Raw genomic sequence first — 9612 nt, 5'->3', positions numbered from 1 at the left:
ATCTCTATTTATAAGCGAATATTTCCCACTTTACATGCATTCCTAGTTCAATCTTTCTATCTACATTCTTTACAAAAGAGGGTATCCTTGATGTCTTACCCCTTGAAACTCATCTAGAATCCAATCTTGCATTGCATGGGATTGGATCTTGTGGGTTTCAACCTCTCTTTTGAATGTAAAGTCTCCCCTAAGTGAAAACCATCAACCTTAGTGACTCTCCCTTCTCTCTCCTTGGAGATTGGGGAGGGGAGAATGACTAGGGTTCGATTTTTTCCGCTTTACATTTTGGTGAACCCGACGCGAACATCCTAATTCTAATTATTCATGGTTAGATCTGAAAATTTGCTTCCTTAATTACATTTCCATGTTTGATCTTTTGTAAATTTTAGAGGTTGATTGCATAAAAACCCTAAAATTTTCTTTTTAAATAATTAAACTTGTGAAATGTTTAATTGTTAATGCTTGTTTCAGATCTACCCTTCTATTGCAAATTGTCAATTCATATTTGTGCTTTAATTCTGAAAATTAAGTGGTTAAATGTCAAAACCCTAATTTTTAAAACCTCCTTGATTCAACCTTTGACTGATAATTTCACTAATCAAAACACCTCCAAATCGGCTGTAACTTTGGATTCCGCAATAAAATCACAATATCTTTCATTCCTGAAAATTTGGAAAAAAGTTGCGAGGACTGTGTGCACCCTGAGCGCCATCGTCCCCGACATTTTTTCTGAAATTTCGGGAGCTAGATCTTACTGTATTTTTTTGCTAAAATCCAGAATTTTGGCTAATTTTATCAATTTTAACACCTTCAAAATTAAAGTCAAAGTTGGTCTAGCGATTGCTTGGATTGAGGCTTCTAATCATTCAAAAATTGTTGAGATTAAAATTCATATCAAAATTGTGTTTCTTACAGTCCTAAATCTGAAAAGTGGATTAGCATTCATTCAAAATTTCAGTGTTTTATTCAAATTTTTGCAGTTTGTGACTTTTGAAATTAAGTGTTTAATTGCAACATCTTTGATTTCCACTTTCAAAATCGAATTTTGCATGAAATCGAGTCAACTTTTAAATTTTGAAACTTGCATTGCTTTCAGTATTCCCTCTAAAATCATAAAATTCAAAATTTCAGTTTCCCCCTCTTTTTCAAAATTCAAATTTTACATTTTTCAACAATATTGGTAAGGTTCAATTTTGAGATTGCAACTTTAATTTGGCCTATCTACAGATCGTAAAATCACTCAATTTTTTCAGATTAGCTTTAAAATCATCATAACTTTCATCCCTGAAAATTTCGAAAAAAGTTGCGAGGACCGTGTGCACTCCATTCGCCACGGTCCCGGACATTTTTTTTGAAATTTCGGGAGATTGTCCTGATTGCATTTAACAGCTTAAATCTAGGAGATTGGCTGATTTTATTGAAATTTGCTACCTCGGAAATTCAAAATCTTCTCTCTCTCTTTAGTGCATGAGTTTTACAACAATAAGCCCTACTTACACTATTCCCGTTAGACGAAGCCTTAGAATTAAGTCTTTCCAAGGTGTGATTACCGAGGAGATGGAACCTAATTTGAATGGCCTTTTTAACGAGGACATGGGTAATTCCTCTAATCCTCTTAATGATGAAGAAGCTCTCCATGAGGTTTATGTAGAACAACTTTCAAAATTGGATAACCAATTTGATGATTTTCGACAATAGATGTCTCAAGAATACCCTGATAGTGAAGCTCTTTCATTAATTGAGGGTCTAAAACGTATGGTTCAAAGTGATAAGAATGGAATTGATATTTTGCGTGGTATTGCACACATTGTGGATTCGAATGTGATGCCTATGAAGAGTTGTGCTGAAACTTTAGGTTATACACAACCTCCTACTCAAGTCAATCATTCTATTCCTTTGACAACTCCTATTGCTAGTATACCTACTTTTACATCAAACATAATGACTACTTCAATACAAGACATTCCTCCTATGATCACTAGTCATGGGGGCAATCCCTCTTCTTCAATCATTCCTTCAATGAGTGTCCCTATTTCATCTCCACAAATGAACCTGATGCAAGGGGGCAATTCATTTAACCATTCCATTCCTCCTTGTAGTGTTCCTCCTTTCCAATCATCTCCTATGACTAACTATCATAGTGTCCCACCACCTTACTCTCTACCTTCTTTCAATAACATAACACCTCCATCACAATCTAACACATCTAATATGAACTCTTCGACTGAAGCAACCATTAACAATCTTACACAAACTGTCTCTTCTTTACAGCAACAAATTGCCTCTATGAATCAATCTAAGTTTAGTGTGCCCACATTTGATGTTGCGAGCCCACTTTCTCTTGACATTGTTCGAGCTATCCCCCCTAAACATGTTGAAATTCCGCATTTGGAGCTTTATAATGGTAAGGGTGATCCTCTAACACATGTTAAGACCTTTCAAACAATATGTACTGATTTTGCTTATGACCAAAGGTTGCTTGCAAAACTGTTCACTAGAACATTAAGAGACAAAGCCCTACAATGGTATTGCTCGTTGCCTTCCTATTCTATTACTTCTTTCGAACAACTTGCAAATGCTTTCATTCAACAATTTCAAAACAATATAAGTCCTAAAGTTACTTTGATTGATTTAATGCATTGTAAACAAGGTGTTAAAGAAAAAGTGACTGATTTCATTGGTAGATATAAGCATTTGTATGCTCAAATTTCTTTTCCAGTGCCTGACAGTGATATTCAAAGAATCTTTATTTCTAATTTACAAAAAGATATTAGAGAAAAACTCCTGTTTTCTGAGTTTACTTCTTTCCAACAGTTGTGTGCAACTCTTCACAATTATCAACTGACTGTGAGTCAAATGGAACAAGCAAATCCTATGGCTCCGGGTGATAAGGGTGATAGTAGTCAACAACCATTTGGGAAGTTTAAACCGAACAGAGAGTCAATTAAATTCAATGAAAACATCATCAACAACAATGTGAATGCAGCATCAGGTGTGCCTCCTATTTCTAAGTTTTTCAAGAAAGAAAGAAAGTTTACTCCTTTGAATGAATCATTGCATAGTATTATGAATAAGTTATTGGAACAAAATGTGCTTACTCTTCCTCCTATAAGGCAAATAGATCCTACAAAGATTAATTCGCCCTATTTTGATAACAAATATTTTTGTCAATTTCATCGTCATCCTGGGCATGATACTGAAAAATGTTTTGCTTTAAAGGGTAAAATTCAAGATTTGATTGATAATAATACTATCTCTATTTCTGGTGTGAATGATAAAGGCAACACATCTGTAGCTCCTCCTAACCAAAATCTTAAGATTTTTACTGATCCATTGCCTTCTCATACCTCTAATGCGATTGATACTACTGATTCCTCTGTCTCACCTGATGATCTTGTGTCTATGACTCCTAATGTGATTAACTTTGTGGAGCAGCAGGAAATCCCTAAAGAACCTTCCATCACCTTTGATTCTAGTGAAACTATTAGGGCACCTGATGGTCCTTTATATATACTCGCAAAAGTCAAGAATACACCTTGTCGTGGAGTGCTTATTGATCCTTCTTGTATGGTTAATATCATTACTGAAGAATTTCTTTTTACTTTGCAATTGAATCAAGTGATCTATGATGAAACAAATGTGGTTGTGAAACTATTTGATGCATTTTCTTCTCCTGCAATTGGTTCTATTACATTACCTATTGAGGTCCATAACAAATCTCTTGATGTAAGCTTTTCTATTATTCCATCGTCCGAACAATTTCGTGTGAAGCTAGGCTATCCTTGGCTATCTTCCATGAAAGCTATTGATTCTCCTATTCACAAGTGTTTGAAATTTCCCCATAATGGTGAAGTTGTTACTATCAATCATAGTCTCTTTAAACCTGCTGAAAGAACTTCTAGCGTTCCTATTGATTATTTTTGGCCTAAACAATTCCAATCTCTTCCTCCGCGAAGTGATCATCTTTTCAAATCTTATCAAAAGTGGAAAAAAGATATGATCCTATCTCTAAGTGAACCTAGAACACCCAAACTTGACATTCCTATCGTTCTTGAGAAGGAAGTTCTTCCTTTGAAAGATAAAACCAATGTCTTTCCTCAAGAAGATTCCCAACCCATCCCTATGGATGTAACTATGCCTATGTCTAATAAACTTTCTAAAGGTAGACCTATACCTCCTCGTCATGATGGGCTTGGTCTCCTTCCTAAACCAAATATTCCTCCTTTATATGGAGCAGTTCCTCCTCCTTCCTCTTATGGAGAGAAGAGACCTTCCTCTTCTCCTATTGTTCAACCTAAGAGACCACAACCTAAACACCCAAGTGATAAGGATGAGAACATTCCTCCTCCTCAATCTTCTCAACTTCCTACTAAGACTAGACGAAATCGTTCTTCACATGAACGCCGATGAAAGCGTTGTCTTAGAGCTCAGGCAGCTGCTTCTCAAACTTTGCAATCCCCAAAAACACCTTCAGTCAGTATTATTCCATTTTCTCCTCAGCCGACGATTGAGCCAAAATCTCCTAAACATAAGATGCATGATGGTCTTGATCCTGTGCGAGTTAAAGATCCTATTTTTATAAATCTTGATGATGATATAGATGAAAATGTTATTCATGATGAAAATGTTACTCCTTTTCATTCTGATAGTGAATATGAATATGTTGATGTTGATAACCATTTATCTAACGAATTTTCTAAAGCGCTTATCCTAGCTCCTAGACAAGAACAACGTGGCTCAGAACATGAACATAGCCCTTGTTTGGATCTTGTGACAGCTCCATCTGCTGTGTTGGATGTTCCTCCTCTAGCGTGTTTCGTACCTTCCCGAAATATTGATCAGCAAGATCGGGGGGTAGATGACGTGCTAGACTAGTAACATTAGCATAGCAGACTCTCTCCTCCTCTCTTGATCTCTTTTGTTACTTCTTCTATGTGTTATTCTCATTCTTCTATTTATTGTCCTTAGTGTTGTCTACTTGAGGACGATGTAAAGCATTGAGATCTCTTGGTCTCTCTCATGTTGACTCAAAAGACACATGTGTTCCCTTCTTCTAGGTAACCTTCCTTGATTGGGGAATGAAGAACAATTATGCATACATACATATGATATACATGAATTATCATACAACATACTGACCCCGAGGAAAGTGAAGTCACCTTGTGCTTTGTGTTCTGTGTCTATTATCCTTGGGCTTATCTCACACTTGGGGGCTAAATCCTTGTGATAACGTGCTCCTTTTTTTTCATTTCTTATATGTATCACTACCTTAAAGCAATCACCCCCGGTGAGGCGTGTGCGATCGCTTTAACGTAGGGGGGCATACATCCCGTTCATATCTTTTCAAGATACTTGAAAATTTCTTGACAAATTTAGCTTTGCCTTGAAAATTTTTGATATCTTTCTTGCATGACTCATAGTGAGGGAACCTTACTACTGATAGTCATGGTTCTCCCTCATGATCTTCCCTTTTACTTTGTCAATCGAAGTCGTAAGATCCTTAGTCCACTGGGGGCTTGGTGTATCTTGCCTCCTTGACGTGGTGAAAGTTTTTCAATGTTGTTTCCTTGTACTTTACTGGAAGTATGAGCGTACACTTATACTCCCACTAAAGTGGGGGCTAAATGTAGCGTCCTAAAATTGTGACACTTGCAATTTCGACTGCATTTGGGTCTTTACGATGGCGATGCAACACGGAACCTGAATGGAGACCCTGAAACTTGTTCATGACATCAAAAACTGCATTTCTCAGCACCCTGGCCTGATCCTCCTTGCACCCTGCTGTCCCTGGAGGTGGGACCATGGCGCCCAGTGCCCTGGTCCTTCAGGACTAGGGCGCCCAGTGCCCTTGTCCCCCAGGACCATGGCGCCCAGCGCCCTGGTCCCTGGCCCTATTTTTGGGCCCGGTCTCTTTTGGGTCTCAGGTCTTTATGTTTGCAAATTGGAAAATAACATTTCTTGGTCGGCCTAAGGTCGAGAAAATCAATCTATCAGCCCTAATTGACAAGTATATAAACTACATTTCCTCTCCCATTTTGGTAGATGGAAAAAAGGCGGAAACGATATTCAAACATTCAACCATTCAAGCATTCCTTCAAGCAATTGATCATTCTAAGTCTCCATTCAAGGCTAAGTGTTGCATTCAAGACAAGGATTCAACCATTGAAGAGGAGATCACATACAACATACAACATACTACATACATTACACCTTCGCATGTAAGAATACAAACATTCTTACAACAAGGTATCAGTACTTGTTTACATTACAAACATTTACATTTACAACATTCTCATTTCTTGGTTAATTGCAAAACCGGGGTTTGACCTAAAGACAAACCCCTCATCCCTAACCCCCCAATCGTCCTCTCTTTTCTGTGTGTAGGTTGCAGGTACGCGACTGTAATTGAAGATCTAGAATCCTTGTGCAGAGACGGACAGATCCACCTTCGTTTCGCGGATTTTTCGAAGGACCGTGTGCACGCCGGGCGCCATCGTCCCGTCAACTTTCGCTCAAATTTGCAGAACAACACCGTCTCGACATTTTACTGCTAATTCCAGGTCCGCAGCTTCATACCATATCCCTATCTCTGTTTATAAGCGAATATTTCCCACTTTACATGCATTCCTAGTTCAATCTTTCTATCTACATTCTTTACAAAAGAGGGTATCCTTGATGTCTTACCCCTTGAAACTCATCTAGAATCCAATCTTGCATTGCGCGGGATTGGATCTTGTGGGTTTCAACCCCTCTTTTGAATGTAAAGTCTCCCCTAAGTGAAAACCATCAACCCTAGTGACTCTCCCTTCTCTTTCCTCGGAGTTGGGGAGGGGAGAACAACTAGGGTTCAATTTTTTCCGCTTTACAGTTGATTATCTCTTTTGGTGCATAGATTAGCTCTCTCAGGCTCATAATTCACGTTCTTGGTCTCCATTGTAGCATCCTGACACCTCAAATGGCATTTATGGGAGATTTATCAACTCTATTTTTATCTTTTTTTGTACTTTAGCATTTTCATTCTATCTCTTAGTGCTTTTCGTCGGTTCCACAACGTTTTTGGTCTATTCTGCAGCGCTTTTGGGCTGTTTTGCAGCACTTCCGGTCAATTCTGCAATGTTTTTGGTCAATTCAACAACGTTTATGGTGTTCGGAATAGCGTTTTGGGTTAATTTGACAATGTTCTTGAAACATTTGATGGAATTCTTGGTCAATTTGATAGTGTTTTCAATTTTTCATGGATTTTTCTAATATTGTATTCTGCATTTCTTATTTTTGCTTCTGGACTGTCATTTTTCCGAACCTAAATTGCAGTTTGTTGGTTTTGCAGGCCCTTATTTCGTTGTGAAAGACCGGACTCATAAACCATTTCATCGTCAAAGATTGCAATATAAACTGCTAACTTTGTTTGCAGCCGCAAGATTTTGCACTTATTTTTGATAAATTAGGCACAAAGACTAATTACAATGAAAATGAACAAACATGTCTTATGTGTTTTTGATGCTAGGTGAGTATGCTCTCACCTTTCTTAGGTGATCATAAAACTAGACTCATCTTTTCTTTTCAATAGTGCATATCTTTAGCGGGCATGCCCTCCCAAGGAGCCTATAAGGCCAAAGCCATTAAGGTCAGTGAGAGGGGAACGACCCAAGTAGGAACGGTTAATGCCAAGTACTCCAACCCACTATAAAATAAATGTGATTGGATGAAAATCAAGTCAACGGTAGTGCTCGGGAATATCTCTCCTTTATAACCTTAGTTTTTAAGGCTGGGAGACCTCTTAATTGAGTTTATACCCCAACACGCTGAACAGATCCCTTACTAGTTCCAATTAAAATTAGAAGCTACCCAGTTTACTGCCGAACATTATTAAATTCTTAATGCATGGGGGGGGGAAGAATATCTCCTTAAGACACTTACCATATGTCCCTCTTGAGCGTATGTGTGAACTCCCCTTTTGAGACCTTATTGCTAGGCTCATAATGGGACTCCACTAGCTCTCACAAAGGCAAAAACACAGGCACCCTTTAGGGGGTGACAAGGTTGTGTGAGCTGATAGGGCACAAAGTGTGGGCTAAGAACTAATAATGAAGCCAATCTCCTTAGGATAGACTGAATGATGTGTTTTCAATTGTTCAAAACCTGTGAAAACTTGGGCTTTCTTTATAGCTTCTTGAACATATAGTTTATGTGTCCTTTGGGACAAAAATACAATCTGAATTATGTGTTTCTTAGTCAAGTCAAGACATCATCCATTGAAATACAACGAAAATTGCAAACTCAAACTTCAAATTGTCAAATTTACAAGTGTCACAGCATATTAGCTCTCATAGTCCAAACAGTAGCTCTCACAGTCCAAACAATAGCTCTCACGGTTGAAACAATCGCATTTTTTGGTTGAAACCGTAGCTCTCATGGTCCAAACAATAGTTCTCACGGTCCAAACAGTTGCGTTTTTAGTTCAAACCGTAGCTCTCACGGTCCAAACAATATCTCTCACGGCCCAAACAGTCATATTTTAGGTTCTAACCGTAGCTCTCACGATCCAAACAATAGCTCTCATGGTCCAAACAGTCGCTCTTTCAGTCCAAATAGTCGCTCTTTCGGTCCAAACAATCGCTCTTTCGGTTTAAACAATTGCTCTTTCAGTCCAAATAGTAGCTCTCATAGTCAAAACAGTAGTTCTCACAGTCCAAATGTCATCTCTCTTGGTATGAATGTTAAATTTCTCATATTTCAACATTAACTCTCCAAGGTTGAGCTTGCTAGGTATAAACATCATTTTTCTCATTCTACACATCAACTCTTGGAGTCAAAACAACCATTGTCTAATTTCCAACATCATTATTTTAAACAACAGAGTTTCTGGTCTAAACAACAGAGTTTCTAGTCCAAACAACTGCTCTCTTGGTCTCAACAGCAAAGTTCTTGGTCTAAACAATAGAGTTTCTAGTTTAAACAGTAGAGTTTCTATTCTAAGCAATAGATTTTCTAATCCAAACAACAACTCTCTTGGTCTAAACAATAGATTTCCTGGTCTAAATAGTAGAGTTCTTGGTCTAAATAGTAACTCTTCTGGTCTAATCGTCAGCTCTCTTGGTCTAAGCAGCAACTTTTTGGGATTTGAATGTCAAATTACTTAGGTTTCAACACTAGATCTCCCAGTTTGTACTTGCTAGGTCTATATATCAGTTATCTGAGTCTAAAAATAAAAAAGTTGGGTCAAAATAACAATCTCCTAAGTTCAAACACCCAATTTGCTGAGTCTAAACATCATTATTTTGAACTTTAGAGTCACTGCATTGTAGAATAACATTTATGGTATATTTGACAGCGTTCTTGGTCAGTTTGTCAGCGTTTCTGGTAAGTACAACAGCATTCCTAGTCAATTTGTCAGTGTTTCTGGTCAGTATAGTAGTATTTTTGGTCAGTTGGTCAGTGTTTTTGGTCAGTTTGTTAGCATTCGTGGTCATTTTGTTAGCGTTTCTGGTAAACTGCACCAAAATCAGAAAATAAAAAACAACCCATTTCTCAGACAATCAAACATAGAGATTAGGTCATCTTCTCAGGTCACTCAGTCAGGTTATCTTCTATCAAAACAAATCCAAGACTAGA

Source organism: Cryptomeria japonica, chromosome 5 (genome assembly GCF_030272615.1).
Source record: "Cryptomeria japonica chromosome 5, Sugi_1.0, whole genome shotgun sequence".
NCBI lineage: Eukaryota > Viridiplantae > Streptophyta > Pinopsida > Cupressales > Cupressaceae > Cryptomeria > Cryptomeria japonica.
This window is presented reverse-complemented; position numbering follows the sequence as displayed.